Source organism: Anser cygnoides, chromosome 13 (genome assembly GCF_040182565.1).
Source record: "Anser cygnoides isolate HZ-2024a breed goose chromosome 13, Taihu_goose_T2T_genome, whole genome shotgun sequence".
NCBI classification, from domain to species: Eukaryota; Metazoa; Chordata; class Aves; order Anseriformes; family Anatidae; genus Anser; species Anser cygnoides.
In genome coordinates, this window is record NC_089885.1 from 2,736,978 (window position 1) to 2,754,654 (window position 17,677).

General features: G+C 42.0%; 1 long non-coding RNA gene across 2 annotated transcripts in view; it reads right to left on the reverse strand.

Moving 5' to 3' along the window:
- Positions 1-17,677, reverse strand: part of LOC106038605 (uncharacterized) — a 118,851-nt gene that overhangs the window by 93,299 nt on the left and 7,875 nt on the right. The window contains exons 4-5 of one of the 2 annotated variants that reach the window (XR_001208708.3): positions 9,886-10,006; positions 6,789-6,903 (exon numbers count right to left, since the gene is read on the reverse strand). This is a non-coding gene — a long non-coding RNA (uncharacterized lncRNA). The remainder of the gene's footprint in view (positions 1-6,788; positions 6,904-9,885; positions 10,007-17,677) is intronic. The other variant, XR_001208711.3, reaches the window with a different exon arrangement.

The following is a 17,677-nucleotide window of genomic DNA, read 5'->3' on the forward strand; positions in this document are numbered from 1 at the left end:
GGATAGGGCACCCGAATCATCGCAAGGCACCTATCCTCAGCTTGGGCCCTGCTCTTCTATGAAAGCAGGCTAATGGAATTTGCCTGCTTTATGGGACATTGTAGGGATTATCACATAGTGATAAGGTAATGAAATACCTAGGAAAACCTGGAATTCAGCAAATTGAACATTAGCATGGAACAGGTTGTGTTGGCTCAGATAGAAAATACCCTGCTGGTTAAAGTTACTTCTGCTTTACAATATGTTAAGATCTCTCTACACAGCCGCATATAAATTTTAGGACTAATTAATGACTGTTTGCTTCAAGATGTAATACAACAACTATTATACCAGTTACCCATTATTACAGCAACAGAACTCAAGAAGAAAGCCACAAACAACTCAGCAAACAAAAAAGCTTTTCTCATTGGGCAGTAACTTTCATTATTTCCTCTCTTCACACAGCTGCTTACCACTACTGCCTCATTCTTCACATATCTTTGGCAGGAAGGAAAAAAAAAAAGTGAGTTAATAAGAACTGAAATTCCCTTCTCTGAGTTTCTGCCATAAATCCATTGTTACTACTCAGATCAGCTAGTCCTCTCTGGCCTACCTAGGCTGTGCTTTCAGTGACATTCTGCAGATCCTGAACCTGAGTCAATGGAAGGGAAGAGAAGACAGATTCAGAGGTACTGGCTGAAGAGACACCTCCTGCCTATGCAGTAAAAGCTGCCAATGGAAAAAGAGTTCACCGAGCAGCTCGTGTGCTGTTTGCAATAGAGCCACATGTGCTCTCAATCACCTACAGGCCACAAGGCAGCTTGAGATGCCCTGTTAGGACTGGGAGACTTCAATCCTCTTTTATCCTAGGCTTAGATACTACAGCCACTGTGGGCCAGCTGTTTTTTATAAAGAAAAAAGAGGTAGCACAGCACCCCTTTAGGAGTACACTTAGCATGACAAGCTCATTTATTCCCAGCAGTTGTTTACCACCCTGTACCTTTCCTGAAGCTTAAACATTGCTGTGGAAATGGGGGACAAGGGTGGCTGGATTCCTTTCACAGATTAAGTGCAAGACTTGCGTGAGACCTTCAGCAACTCGTTTCTCTCCTGCACCTCAGCTGCCCTCTACAGAAACCAGAGATACCCGTACGCACAGTGATATCCTGTTATTGACAAAATTAACATGAAATCTCAGCTGGGTGAGATCTCAGGACAGAAATGCCTACAGACCATCATCCATTTGCAATTTTGCTCATTTTCAGCAAGGAAGTTTCCAGTCTCCCTCGTCCCTAGGAGGATCTGGTCCTCCCCACAGCTGGTATGATGCGCTGAAGTCACCAAAGCTGTCACCGTACACTCGGTGCCAGGGTTATGGCTTGCAATGAGTCAGACTGAAAACAAAGTGCTCACAAAGGAGGTAGCCACAGGCCCTCACCTCCCCCAGCCAGATCCTGCCACTTCCCTCACAGTCACTGCAAGACAGATAAATTACACACCTGGAAACAGAACTAGTAGAAACCCAGAAAAAGTCATATTGCAAGAGAAAAAATATGTATTTATAGTCAACAACTGGAGCATATCTGATGCAGACTGTCTGAAATCTTCCCCCTTGTTGGTTCTCTGGTGTTTCGAGAGATGTTAATATTGAGTAACACAAATCAATTAAAAATTCACATACATGTATCCTTGGTGAATTTGTTATCATCATTCATTTAAACCTAAAAAAACCTACATGGCGCTGGTTTTCAACATCACACATCCATGAGGCTCTCCCACCCTCCTGCCTTCAGCTAGAAAGGCAAGTCCATGCCAGTCTTTCCAGAACAGGCTCAGCGGTTCCGAGGCAGTGAGCGTTTGACACCCGTGTCTACAGAGCCACCACGTCCCTGTTTGCTAACTTCACTGAATGCATTTTCTTTCTTTTAAAAGATAAAGTCATGTAGATCAGCAATTTCATTTCCTGGGAAGTGTTCGCCATCGCCACAGCCCAAATTGTAGGGAAGCCCTCATCATAGATTATACTTATTACTATTTCATTTGAGTAGCTGTGGGTTGGTTAAGCAGAGTGGAAGAAGCTCAGTTAGTTCAGGACCCACCGGCAGCTCAACTAGGGCCAGTGCCCACCTGGGAGCCTGCAGGGAGAGGTGCTGCTCGCCTGGGGACACAGCTTGCAGCCTGAGGAAGGGCCAGGCTCCTGTACCTGCAGGTGCTGCAGAGCCCCGCAAGCCCAATTTTCACCTTGAGAAGTCTTCCCCTTCTCTGCATGCCCTTTGAACAGTACCTAAAATCTAAGGGCAGAGAAAAGGGTAACATTTTCTGAAACTGCGGAGAAGTGATATATTACTCTCTCTATATGTGTGTGTATACTTCTCACATATATTTGAGTTATTGGGAAACCATTCCTCCTAATAACAATGCTGAGAGGCACACGGATTTCACCAGTCACCTTGCAAGAAAGCACATGCTTTGGATATGGAGGAGCTGGATTTATAGAGTTGTTTTACTTTCACTAAGTTTTTCATGTGTTTCATAAAGCAGAACATGGTGTAACTTATTGCTTGTCTAGCAACTTTCATACCAAAAAGATTACAAAAATGTTTCACTGCCAATTACAGTTAATCAGCTGGTATCAACCAGCCTCACTCAAAGGCAGCAGAGCTAATGTGCTGGACTCGCACAAACTCAGTTCATGGACAGAGGAAAGATCTCAAAGCTCAATTACTTTTCATGGCCTGAAGTCCCACCATCTTCCTTATAACCAAATCCTTCCCAGGAAGAGGGATCTGAAAGCTGAGGAGCTCAACAAACACGGCTTGAGAGGAAACCAGTCATCCAAGCTGGCTCAGAAAAAATCCATAGCATAGCATTCCCAGGAGCAGGATACGGAGATGAAGAAGCAGAAAGCTCTCCTCTACCCTCAGTGTCCTCAAAATGGCAAAAATAGAGCAGAAGAATGAGCTTTGTTAGAGTCATAGGACAAGAGAAATAGGCTGGAGCAACACAGCAGGGAGGTTTTTTAAATGAGCAGGATCATTTATATTTGACTTCGAAAAGAACAGATATGACTACCCTCAGCCCAGTGTGGAGATATTTTTATTGCTTGACTTTTACATGAACTTATCTAGCTAGTATTTGGACAGTAAAAATACATTGCAAAGATATATCAGTATGTCTGGAGCGTGTCTGGCAGAGGCTTGCAGCTTCTCTATTCCAAGCCTCAGGCAATAATGTCCTGGGTGACAAGTTTTTGTGTTGAAACACAGAGTATCCATCAGATTTATGCAATTCACAATGCTCATGTGTCGACTTCAAAATCCATGAAGTATAGATGGCATTGAGATCTTTTTCTCCGAAAGAAAGGGTTATTCTTTTAGAAGATGGTTGGAGCCCCAGACAATACACAATGTTTTGAAGTCTGGGCTTTAATTAGAGAGAGAAAGAAATGTATCGTCTTTTGTTAAAAGGGAAGGTTGCATTGAATGCGTGACAATGAAGCTGCTTCCAGGACAACCACCAGAGCTGTTCCTGCAAGGAGCTCTGGAGAAGGAAGATAAAGAGCTCACTCTTCACAAGCAGGGGCTTTTTGCCATCTTTGCACTTTTGTGACTCATCTGCTACTGATTTCAGTAGGAAACAGAAACCTTTAATGTAAATAATACTTCTCATTGCAGTTTTATCGAGGGCAACGTCCAATGCTAAACCCAAAGTTAGTCAACTCTTTAATATTAACAATACCAAAGAGAGGAAGAGGTGTTCATGGGGAAATTTCTGGGACTATTGTCAAATGAATAAAATATTATAACGCATGAAAGATGAGAGGCCTTTGGAGCAGAGCTGGTTTAGTTCTCACAGTGCTGCTGCAAAGAGTTAAAGCAGCTACTTGCTCATTTAATATAGTCCCATACAACAATATGCCAGTCAAAGCATCGCGCCTTGCATCTGAGAGCTCGCTGTCCGGCACAGTGAGAGAACAGTGTAAACAGCACAATTCAGTCTTCTTCCTCGACACATGGCAAACAGCAAGCAAACCCTAAAACATGGGCAAACAATCCCAGCAAGCAGTGTGATTAGCTTTGTACCAGGACACCTGCACGCAAATAAAGAAAAGTGCAAACATGTATCCCTCTCTTTCTCAAAAAAATGCAAGATCTGGCCAAGTCCGTCCCTAGTGTGCTGATACACAAGAATGAAATGACTTCCACTGAAAAAAAAAAAAGTAAACAAGCTAAAGAAATTACAAAATCTTATATTCAAAACAAACAGCCTAAGTCTTCTTGCCTATAGACTTCAAAGAATAGATTTTCAAAGGCTGGTGTATTAAAGAACAAATAACATTATCGGTGCAACTCAAAAAACATGTGTATTTAAAAAATACTGTAATAAGGGTTCAGCTAAGGACCAGTTTGGAAATGCAGCCTCATGGGAATCTGGTTTTTCATGAAATTACAAAGATGTGCATAAAACAGAAGTTTAGCTTATGTGTGTAGTATTGTGTGGAACCAAGCACCAATAAAAAACATTTCTGTGGTATCCATTTACTGCTGGAAAGAATGAGAACTGACAATATGGATGCTTAAAAATAAGATTAACCTGAACCTGGTTAAAATTACTCCTCCGTTTCTTCCTAGGAGTTTACTGGTTCTCCCTCTTCATCCAACAAGCCAGACCACTAAAAATGAAGGCACCCCAAAAGGTACAAAGATGCTGTCGTTCTTAAGTGAGGTACAAGAATTTACTTAACATAAGGGCTCTGTTTTTCAGACTTGGCCACTCAACTTCAGAGCAAACATTTTTGAAAGTGATGTTTCAGATTGGCATTTGCTGATTTATAATGCAAATGGGAGCTTCTAATGGCTGCTGTGATAAGCTCTGGACAGGGCTGGGTGTCCCAGGATGCGATTGGGACCTGGTATCAAACTAGCGTTACTGCTCCCAAAACTATTGCTTCTTACACAGTGCCATATCCCTCTGTCCCTGTCTGCTCAGCAGTTTGTTCAGCACAGGAACCCCTGTGGTTAGGTAGTCCTCGAACCCAGAGCAATGAGCTGGAGCTGAGGGTACATCCAGCAGAGCTAAACTGGTGCATGGACTGAATCCTGCTGACAAAAGCAGCATGTATTGCTCTGCCTGGTGGAGAGAGAACATCACCATCTCAGTCTCAGCATCCTCAGGATTGTTTAATTCTCACATTTTAATTTCACTATTATTCACACTATACCTCTGAATGTTGTAATCATTTACAAAAAAAATAGATCCCACCAACCACAAACAGAATATTTCAGCATGTTATCCCCCTTTGCCAGTTAGTGCATCACATGCTTTAATTTCCCTGACTTAAGGATCATCCAATTTGCTACAATGCTGCACAAAATAAATCACTAACCTCTTAAAACAACAAAAGAAGGACATTTAATGAGTCAAAGACAATACAGTATTACCAAAGCAAAGATTAAAGGAAATGAATTGCTCCTTTAAAATAAAATTCAAAAAGCTTTACAGAGCCTGAGAAAGCAAAAAAAAAAGCCACACATAAAGAAAACACAATTACTCCAACCACAGAAATACAAATTTTATTGGTAGGAAACATAGCAGGGCTTTTTGAGAGAACACCACTGAATGAAAGCAAGAGAAGCAAAAGCTGGATGAAAGGAAGAAAAGATGAGACAGATGAAAGAAAAGATGAGAGCTGGGTGAGAAAACAGGAGGGTCATTTCCTTTATCTAGATTTGCTAACTTCACTGTTCAGAAACAAAAGCAGTGACTGTTCTTCACAAAATTGTCTCCAAGGACTCTGTAGCCCGTTTGGTGATATTTTTTAAAAAATAGTTTGAAGAAAAGAAAACCTATATTCTTTAATGTCACTCAGCAGTAGTCCTGCAGCTGGGGATTTCTGTTCATACAACGGTTTGAATTTTTTTCTGCTCTAGTTATTTCATTACAACCATAGGATTTATTACATGGTAATTCCCTGAGCTCTTATAAATCTATTTGTTGTGTGGGCTTTTTTTGTACGTTGGGTTTTTTTCCTATGATTCCAGTCTGGCAACAAATTTTCCACATAAAATTTAATCTATTGTATCTCACTTTTGTATAATCAGATCATTAAAATGCATTGCTAATATGTAAATCTGAGCTAACCTCATTACCATAATTATGCTCTGTAATTATTGAATAAACAAACATTTTAGAGTTTCTGAAGTCTGCTGAGAATGCGTTTTGAGTTTGGGAGTGGCTTTAATTATGTGCTCCCTAATCATTATGATAAACCTTTGTGGCAATCCTGCTATGTGACTGTTTTAAAAGCTGCTCCTAATCTGATTGGCAAAGACCAAAGGTTCATGTGCTGAGAGCACATCAGACAGCATCCTTCAGTCACAGCCCGGCTGCCACTCTCCACATGAATTACTGTTATTGTTTAATTTATAGACAGCACTTTGCTCGCAAGCCTCCATGTACTTTAAGGAATTATAAGCGATGAGTCAAATTTTGCCTTTCCCTCTGGAAGGAGAATTAGTGAGCAAACATCTCTGTGTGCGACATAAGTTTATTGAATGCAAAGTATTCTGCAATAACATACTCACCATAGGTTTTACACCTGCACTGTACAGATGCCTGATGAAACAGCTTTTAAATGTGCTCCCTACTGAGTATTTTTTCTCTATTTTTTCCCCTTTTTGTGTGTGATTTTTTTTTTAATGTATATCCCTAAATGAGGCACAGGGTAAACATCAGATCCCCAGCCAAAACAAGTAGCTCCACTGAAGCTAATAAACCTTTGCCAATGTACAGAAGATTCAGCCCATTACCTTTAGAAAGCATCATGAGCAGAGCCCTGCTGGCTTCTTCAATCCTGTTTCATCTTTAATAAGAAGCACAGAGTTCTGTGTCTGCCATTGTCAGAAGATGCCATCTCATCTTGACCTAAGCAGAAAATGGAAACTTACTGCCTTTGCAGACCCCAAGAAAAAAATATCCACCATCTGTGGAGGATATGACCTTTGAACAAATGACTCATAAATGATCAATAAGGTCTTGGCAACGTTTGGGCGTCCTTGGCCCAGAGTGCTATAAACAAAACCATTCATGATATTGAGCTTTTCTCCTTTTACATGAGATTTTGTGTAGGAGACTTAATTAAAGTTTGTCAAAGTGTAAGAAGGTCAATAAGATTGATCCATATGAATTTTCAGAGTGAAAATGAAAAAACAAAATGTGTTTGATCTATATATTAGAAAAACCAAGCATAAAAAACCTAGTAGGCATACTAACTAATCAGTTTTCGTCTATGCTAGCAGGTTAACAACTCCATAGTTCCCTGAAGGGCAACAGAAAACATAACACACATGTATGGGCAAGGGTCTTGAAACTCAATATATATATATTATTTTAACCGTTACCGTAGAGTCTCAAGGCTGTTTTGGCGTCATTTGATTTTCTTATAACAAACAAGAGAGAGCCTCAAAATTCCCCATCTCTCACAGAGGGCAGATCTCTTTTTCTAGTCCTTTGTAATAAAGTCCCTCAGCAGCCTGGCCTCTACATATTCAGTCCCTCATGTCTCCTTCCCTGGACAGTGAACTAGAAAGGAAGCTTAAATTAGATTCAGGCAGTGATGAACACTACCTTTTTGGTGAGCTGAAGCTTGTCAAGCTCTCTTATCCTTTAGGTGAGTATCACATTACCCGACCATGGGACAAAGATTTGATGTGAAATTACACTTCACTATGCATTTATAGGACAGACAGACTGTTTTATCTTAGATGGGGGAAGAAAGATCAGACCTTTATAGAAAAGAGAAGAGGATTATTCATGTTCCCTGACAATAGCGTCACCTCATAGGCAAAGACCAGCACTTCTCTATGTATGGATTTTGTGCCCTTCTGCACAACCTTTTTTTGAGAGCACTGGGAAGAAAAGTGACAGGAGTAAACATCAGTGAAATAAATCATTTGCTCTTAAGGAGTTCAAAATGTAAAATAGGAAAAAATCCAGGTGAATGGAGAAACACATATTCAGGGAAACATTTTAACCTGGAAATCAGCCACAAGAAGCTGGTTTGGATATATCACACTCAAGCTACGTTTAAATCCCTATTGATCCCACTAAATCTTGAGTCCATCCTTTCCATACAGAGGAATTTCTAGTGCAGAAAAACCAGCAGAAAGAAAGATAAGATCAGTGCTTTGTTCACTAGGAAAATCTCAGCACAATGCCAGCCTCAGAGCCCACACCAAGAATGACACTGAATAATAAAATAATACTTTTCATTACTGTAGGGCCTTCCAGCAGAAAATCAGGAAGTGCTTTCAGATATCCGTTTATTAAACTTCACTAATGAAATGATAGTTGTGTGCACATCTTCTGGATTTAAGCAAACTAACTGAAAAAGCTACATAAAGATCTGTGGCTATATCCCTTTTTGGGGAAAAAAAAGGCAAAATTGCAGTAATTTCAGGTCTTTCTTACAAGACTGTTCATACTTCCCCTTATTCTTTTTTTTTTTTTCCTGCAGACTGCATCTTTGGTTCCCACCTGCATTGAAGTGCAGCTTTCACAGCCTGGACTGGTACCTCTGTTCCCAGGTGAGAGGCAGGCTTGAACCCACTCTTTCCTTCTGCCACCTCACTGAGCCCATCTCCCCCTGAGCAGCCCAGACAATTTCCGTGGTGATACACAGCTTTAAAAAGAAAGCAGAAACCCCAGGATGCAAGCAACCCGAGCCTGCCGGGGCACAACCATACTCTGAAAGCCGGTATCAGCACAGGTGACTCAAAATAGCATCTCTATTAGCAAGCTCTTCTGCCTGCTCACCTGCAGAGGTTCACAGTGCTGTGCTGCACACTGCTGAGAGGGGAGAGGGAAACTGGGGGGCAAGGAAGAGGAGCAGAGGGAGAGAAGATCCCAGCCTCCTTTGGGACTGGGGGCTCAGGCCCATGCAGAGCTGCCCCACTATCTGGGGAGGCTTTGCTGGAAGAAGCGCAGAAATTAGTCAGGTTAATCGTTAAGATGATGTTCGTTTTGGCCTGAGACATTACAGTCCTCAGATCCACTCCTTTCTTATGGCAAAGGAAACAGTGAACAGCAGCAGAGGGACAGCTAGAGGCGACCAGCAGAGGAAGGGAGCCTCCCATACCAGCTCTGCCACAGAACAAAACATACATGGACCCTCAGGAAAGGATTAGGAAAAAAACCTTATTGCATCAATGTTTCATCATATCCAACAGATCCATGCATTTTAGGGTCCAATTTCACAGGAAAATTGGATTAAGCCTGCAAGGCTGCTGGGAAGGGCTGTCCCGCTCTCATGCCCATGTCCCAGCCTGCATCACAAGATGATTGGGCTGAGTTTTAATCTTTTTTTTTTTCCACCCTGTTTGCTTACTGTTATGGTGTTACATTTCAGCTGGATGAGCGAGGCTGGACAGCCCTGCAGCTGGTAGTCCCAGAGCCAGGGAGGTGGCAGGAACCATAGACTGTGGTGCTGGACAAGGCCACCTGAGCTGGCCAGCAGGATGGGGCCCTGCAAAAGAGCTTTTCCATGCTGAGGCACTGAGCTGTTTGCTCCTCCTCTGCTGATGCTGCTTGCAGGTCCTAACTCATCTCTGAAATGCTGTCCCTGAGTCACAGCCAGTCTGGACGTTTGACGGTTTTGCTGCCGCAGATAAGCAGCAGGCATGCCAGCAAACTCTGTCATCCCATATGCTTCGTATTCTTATGAGAAAAAACTGTGCTGAGTCATCAGTAAAAAGAGCTATTTCCTTGGACTGCAGGGGCTGTGGTCACTAGGTGCACCCAGCCCCCAAAGCAAGACGGGGCATTCCTGTACCTCTTTCAGCCAGTTTGCACTGCCAGAATTGCAAAAAGGTCTGCCTGTATTCCTTACATTGGGTGCTTATTACTGACCCTAGGATGAGATGCACAGAGAGGGACCTTCCCACTATCCCGGAGATTATTGCAAGGTGATGCTCAGAGCCTCAGACTCCGGTTCAAGTTCACTGTTTCACTGGCAATCTCTTTCAGCTGCCTACAGAAAAAAGATGCGGAAGAATTAAGAGTGAAAAAACCCTTCTGCCCCAGATTCCCCCACCTTCTTCCTCTGTACATTTCCTCAGCAGTTTCTCAGTGCGGAAGAGCTGTTAACGCACTCGCACATGCTTGTGACACTTGGCTTCAAAGGAAGAACTGCAAACCCCTCTCCCTGAAGCAACACTAAAACAGTTAATTACACTAAGCTAGTTAATAGCTTTTCATCATCAAGGGCTGGTTGTTCCACATACATAGGGACAGAATCCATTTATTTTTTATGTATATCCTTTTATTTATCTTGCTTCTACCAGCTGTATGGTAATTTATTCTCTGTCACTGTTCTTAACTCATGTGTTCATTTAAAGTGTGATAGCAGTGGAAATATATTAACAGTTTCCAGAGAATAAAACCTTTCTGAAAATGGAATCCAGCACTTTACTTTTACAAATACAGAATGTACACATTTTCACTTAGCTTAATTAATTAAATCCATACGGGAATTACTCAAGCAGCACTGTATGGCACAATATATATGCCAATACCTAATTATCATCAATTCAGGCAGAACAAAGCAGCCCGAAAACTGCCTTAATGCAAGAGGTATGCTGGGATCGGCCGAGGAGTGAGCAGAGCAGTCCCAAGCCAACAGCTCCTGCGTTGAGGTTTCTGGGATGTGGTTTCTCAAGCTAAGGCTGTGTTGTAGCCAGAAGGAATGGCCCCTGCCTTCTTTCCATCCAACCCTGCATGCACATCCCATCTGCTCTACTTTGCTCATTTTGTTTATTGATCCCACTGAAAAGTGAACAAGTTTGGAAAAGGCTGGCAGTTGAAGGAAGGCTGAGGTCATTGGGGCAAAGCCTGAGCAGCCCACGTAGCTGCTCCCTTGGAAAAACCTGGTTGCTTTCAGCCTCAAGTTTCTGGGATATCAGAAAAATATCTGTGAGCCCTTCCCCTCTGGAGCCATGGTACCTCAACGTGCTGCGGCCAGGTAAGGAAGAAAGGCCCTGAACAGCAACAGACTCCTCAGTGCCCCGACCCCAGGAAGCCCTTTCCATGGAGATGCTGAGCCCAGCAGAGTTTCCCTCAGCTCTCGGAGCATTCAGCTCAAGCCAGAGCAAACCAGCAGAAAACCTTCAGACAAACCAGCAGAAAACCCTGTCGAACCGAAGAGCTGCCAGCCTCAAGAGAGGCAGTGGCCAGGCTGCAAGGAAGCCTCTGGTACCAGTAAGAAAAAGGAAACTGAAGTGGGGAAAAGTTAGGAAAAGATGCACACATCCACAATCCATCGCAACGATCATTATTATTGATTTCACTGCTGTCTTTTAGGGATGCATCTATTACAGGAACCAATACTTAATGAAATTAGAAACACACACACTTTCCCATAAGCACGCTGGAGACAATTGCCCATCACTGTTCATTTGTTGTAACTCTCTAGATTCAACCACTATCTGGAAATACCATTTCGATATCGACACCCCTCTTAGGCAAACACAAAGTAACATAAATAAATAAATAAACAAACAAATAAAGCGAATTCTACAAATTCTCTTCCTCATCAGACTAGATGGGTTTGCACTGGCAGCACCTGCTGGAAACATTCAGCTCCCAACAAGAAGCATTTGTTGCATAGCTACCAATATGCTGTAGTCAATACCCTAGAGGAAAAATGGGTGCCGTGCACAAAGTATTTCAGTCTTCACGTTCACTGTTAATTTTGTAAAACGCTTAAAGATCAAATATTTCTCAGTTTTAAAACGGTAGTTCTATTAATGAGACCGCTTTAGCTAGATTTTTCCTGTTGGTATGTTTAAGTAAAAGAGATGCAAAACACAAAATTTCTCATACAGACCTTAAAGTTTTTTTTACTGAAAAACATATTTTAGATGGTTTTCCTCAGGTCTCAAAAGTGGCTGTAAAGAAAAATATTTTCCAAACTTGCATTTTTTTCTTGTTACTCTTAGATTAATGTGAAACACAGGCAGTTGTTCCTTTCCAGACAATGTCAGTGGAGTTCATCACCAGCCTTCTAGAGCTCTAAGTCACCTGCCATGACTCTAACTCTGAAAGAAGCTATCATGTACAACCTGGTCTTTCCCACAAAGGCTTTTAGCTACATCTCACTCAAAGTACGTGTTACACACTTTAGATGAAACAACATTTTCAGCTTCGGCTATTACACAGTTAAACAACATAGCTGCCCTCAGAAACACTGGAGAGCTTTTTTAGATCAGCTGTGTGTACCAGATAGAAGATCAAAATGCAAAAGCATTTTATTTGATTTACTCCAAGATCAAGCTCCCGGGGCTTTCCAGGTTAAAAAGGTGATTTCTGAAGTTCTGTTTGTATATAACAGAAAATTGCTGCACTTTAGTGTAATTCTTGCTTCTCCAAAATATAATGTCAGTAAAGCAGGGCTGGTACTAACATGAAAGTCAGGCAGTAGCACAGGCCCATCAAGCACTACCGTATACATCAGTTTAAATACCATTATGGAAAACCTCTAAGGAATTTTATAAAAGATAATAGATTTTTTAAAAACGATGTTTTAGAGCAAGAATATTTTTCTATTAACTAGTACTACATGGTTCAAAAAGTTCAGAGCGATCTCAGTCTCTGTTAAATTCCATCTGCTTTCAAAATCACTTCCATAAAATGCTTTTTAGACCTAGTGTCATCCAAACACTTACTCAAGTAACCAACTTTACACATTTGACTTGCACCAGCCCAGCCCACAGAGTGCTTCAGCACTTGTTAATTTTGAGCATGTGCTTAAGGCCAGTAAGAGCTGTGCCTGTGCAGGCTTTGGCAGGGGGGCTTTCATTTATGCTAACCGAGCAATAATCATAGTGCCCCCCTGCCTGCCCTTCACCCGCAACAGAAAATGAAAATCCTCACGGCTGTTAGGTGGAAGAGAACATGAGCCCTACAGAGGCTGCTTTAGGTCCCAGAACTGCCACTGAAGGTAGATTTGTAGCAGGCCAGCCCAGGAACGGCTGCTCCCTCCCAATGGCTGAGATGCCACTGTCAGCCTCGGCACCGCTGTGCTCACCATTTCCCCTACCCAGTTACACACACTGCAGCTGCGTCTTCCTGCGTCTGCCTTTCTGCATGGAGAGAGATGAACCACAGTAATAAAAATGAATCTGAGTTTAGGAGCAAATAGTATCGCTCTTAACATTTGGAAGCATTAATATTTCTGAACGTACATCATCCCTTCAGAAAGCAGTCTTCAAGTAGCTTCATAGCACAAAAACTCTAGTTTAAGCTGCCCAAAAACTAGCAAACAATCCAGATTTGCCTGTTTTACAGCACAATGGTTCATCTCAAGAGGGACTGCAAAACTGGGCTCCTCTGCATACGCCATTTTAAAATCTGTGGAAGGCAGGCAATGGAGCTATACCAAGCCACATTCAAGCTTCACGCCCATGCAGAACAAGCTCAAAAAAAGGTTGCCAGTAAACCCTTCACAAATTTCTAGTAAGCTATGACTTCCACAATTTTTAAATAATGACAATCATGAAGACATCTGTGGCAGCAAATACATGGTGCTCTGTCACACTGTTGTTAGCTCTCTCCTCGCAGCAGCTCGACTTATCTGTGTGCTTTTGTGAGGAACTCCAGCATGTCCCGGGCAGCAGGACACAGAGTGAAGAAAGCTGTTAGCAAATCAATCCTAAAGTGATTTATTTCCAAGTGGCAGATACCAAGCAGGCAGCATATATTTATCATTTGGACAAGGCCTTAATAAAGATAAATTCAGAGTATGAGTCTCTCTAAGAAACGGCTTCAGCTGCAGGCAAATGCCAAAGCTCACTCCTCTGTTTAATTAGACACATATGGTTCGGCTGGGCTAGGTTTTAATATGGATGATGTTTGTTTTCAGTTATGAATATTACAACTAGTTCTCTAAAACCTGACGGTGCTGAGGCCAGAGTGTGAAATTCTTTAAAGATGGTGTTTCCAACACCAATAATGCACAGACATCACAAATCAAAACATGCTCTCCAAGACAATAATTAACATCTACTTATTACCTGAATAAAGATATTTTAAGACCTTATGAAAACACATGAGCAATACCAAATGCTGTGGAAGACTCAGAATAAATGACCAATTTAGGACAATATGAACATTGCTTTAGAAGTATTTCTGAGCACCATAAAACAAGGGGGGGGGGGTGCAGCAGCAGGAGAAGAGATGCAGGGCAGCGGGAGAAGAAAGCAGGACACAGTTTCATTTCATTCAAAAAACACACCAAGCTTTCTTTTGTCTATGCCTAGATGGCCATCCATCACAAAAATCATCTATTATTTACTGTAATTTAAAATATTTTCTGTGCTCTGCAGTATAACTTCCCAGTTTCTTTGAGACTAACTTAGAGCGAACCCCATCTTCTTACACAGGTGATCTTTCTTTCAAGTCAGTGGAAGCTGTGGGAGCAGATGTGTTGCAGAAATGAGACTGAGCTACTCAAAGGGATTTAGGTACACATGTTCCATCACAACGAATGAAAGGTAAACCTCCTGTGTGTGTTGAAAATCTCAATTACTGTTCTGAACTTAAATTCAGTGATAAAAGCCCCCATTATTCATCTGCTCAATAGCATCTTACCTAGACCTTTCTGCAGAGCTGCCATAGGGCTACGTGCTCTGCGGTCACATCTATTAGCTTTGTAAAATACAACCACAACCAACCTGAGGCTAATGTCAAATTCCAGCTATAAATAACTCTGTTCTACCAAGTGACTGTCCAACACTGCTGCCCCACATGTATAATGCAAACCAGACTCATTGCTTGTCTACCCTGCCATCAGCCAGGAATAACCTTTCTGAAGCCAAGGGAACTATGTGGAATGAGCACAGTTCAAGTGCAAAGAGAAACAATTCAAAAAAAATTGCAAGGGAAAGTTTGATCTGTGATTTCTCAGAGACTCCTAAATTCTCCATTCTACTAAAGGCAAAAATCTGCCTTAATATCTCTCCTTTCAACAGCGAGGCTAGAGCAGCCTCTCTAAAGACACAGTTTGAAAAGCAAAGATGCTTTTCACTGCAAAGGGGCACAGAAATAACCTGAGCACCTTTCCATTCCCTCACAATTCCCATCACTAACACCATGGATTCCTGAAGGAAAACCCAAGCCATGCTGCACCACTCGCTAACTGGAGAGCCAGCAAGGCCCAAGTGCTGAGCCCTCTGCTGTGGATCAGGGACCCACCTCCTACAGAAACTGGAAGACATGCTGACTTCAGATAAGACTTAGGAACACAGAAGCTTGACAATATGTTTTAAAGCAGCTGGAGAGGAGAGGAGAGGAGAGGAGAGGAGAGGAGAGGAGAGGAGAGGAGAGGAGAGGAGAGGAGAGGAGAGGAGAGGAGAGGAGAGGAGAGGAGAGGAGAGGAGAGGAGAGGAGAGGAGAGGAGAGGAGAGGAGAGGAGAGGAGAGGAGAGGAGAGGAGAGGAGAGGAGAGGAGAGGAGAGGAGAGCTTTTTACTAGAGTTTTCTGTTCTCACGTGCTTTCTTCAATGTCTTTTCAACTGAGAAGTCCAACCAGAAATGCACATAGGGGCTATCCATAAGTGTTCTTCACACCAAGAGCCCAAAATGGTTTATAACATGATGCTTTTCAGACAGGTTGTGCAGATAAACAGCCCTTCTCCTAGGTGAGTGCCTGGTGACTCCCCCCAGCCTCAAGAAATCCTTGTTCTCCTAAACCTTTTAGTGCATCTCAAAGTATGACAAGTGATAATAAGTCTTATCAATCTTGTGTTGTGGCACATCTCTTTCCTTAACAAAGGAGACCAAAAACACCAAGGAAACCCCAGCGGGAAACAGAGCTCTGTAAGGCTAAAACAGAAAAGCTTAATTCCCATAGGAAAGGAGAGACAAAGGAAAACACAAAGGATAAGTTCTCCTGCAAGTTTACAACAGGATAATCTAACAGGTGGCCATATGATCACAAAGCTCACAAGGATGCATAAAAACACTGATACTGAAAAGAACATGAGGGTTAACCCAGCCCAGGAGTCTGAAGGAGCTGCCTAAACTCAGGGTGGAATTTGACTGAGGACCTCTACCTGATTTTTCATTCAAAGAATGCAATCAGAAGACACTAACATGATGGGAAATTTGCATTTTTGAATGATTAGATGTCATCTGTCAGCTTTATAGCTTTCCTTGATGCGTCTGGGTTAGGCAAGTGTGCTACTGCAGATCAGCTAACTTCAGGTAAACATCTCAAGGTAAAACACCAGCAAAGGGGAAATTTTACTATTTTATTTTTTAAATAAACACATTAACAGACCAACACTGAAACTCTATGGTCACTATCTCAATTTAGTAGTTTTGGAGATTGCCTTGCCCTCCCGAGGCAACAACTGTGGAACGTCAGGTGTCAGACGGATCAAGAACTGTAATGGCTTATACAGGCAGAGTTTTTCAAGTCAGCATTTACTGAGAATTACAAAGCCATTTCCCCTGTTACTAAGGATGTATTTTAAAAATGGTAGACGCCACCCAGCATACCCCTTCAACACTTAAAAAAAAAAAAAAAAAAAAAAAAAATGAGGTCATACTTTATATTTAGGTAGCTCATCTGTAGGAAAGGAATGCATCCATGCACTAATGCAAACAGACACATGGAAAGAGAAAGACATGAAATAGTTTAGAGGGCATTATATAATAATTGTTGGCAAGTGTTGGCTTTTTAACAGCAATGGCTTTAGAAATTGGGCAGGAACCCATCAGCTTGCAGGTGCTGAGAGGAGAATAAATTGCTTATCTGTCCCTGCTGCTCATTCTCAGGAGAGATGCTATATCATGTCATTCAACGAGCTGATCTCTCCAGACAGATTTTTCCAGTGACAGAATTTTAGTGCTAAAAGTATTGGCTTACTAATAGGGAAACATGGCTTCTCCGAGTTGACATTTCTATATGCTGAACACATAGGGATACGCTTGGGAAGTCACAAGTAGCAACCATTTTCTAATTAATTAATCTGCACATCTCCTCTTTCAGCTACATCTGTATACATCAGTACTGACATCAAATTGTCTGTTAACTTCATCAGAAGTATTTCCTTTCCCTGAATTTCCCAGGGGCTGTATCAATACCTGCTTCCCTAAATAAAAGTGGCAGGCAGATGCAAAGCGGATACCAAGTGACTCCCTGGTTCAGCATATCTCCAGAGCAGACAACAGTTCAAAAGGGCTATTAAAAGGTCAGAGATTCTTCCAATTGACAAGGCACCAAGTCCAGGTGACACTCATCCAAAAGCGCTAATAGAAATGGAGACAGAAATTGGAAAACCTGTAGGAGACATTTGACAAGCTCAGCTGAGTAAGGATCCCTGAAGGCAGACAAAGGACTAACATAAAAGAGTATTTTAAAAAGACCTAAAAACAAACATGGAAACACATAGATGCAAATCTCCCTCCTTTTGCCACCTCCCTGGTCTTTACAACTATGCCTTTGCTTTCTTAGTAGACGAAAAACCCTGTTAGAGGGATCACGTTTAATGAAAAGGGGCTGAAAGTGAATTCTGATAGCATCAGATGTCAGGAGGTGATGCCACTCCTTATACATTATTTTATTCAGAAAATCCTACAAGTACTCAGGCAGAGAAAACTCCCTGACTTAAAATCAATACTAAACCAAAGTCCTTTATCCTG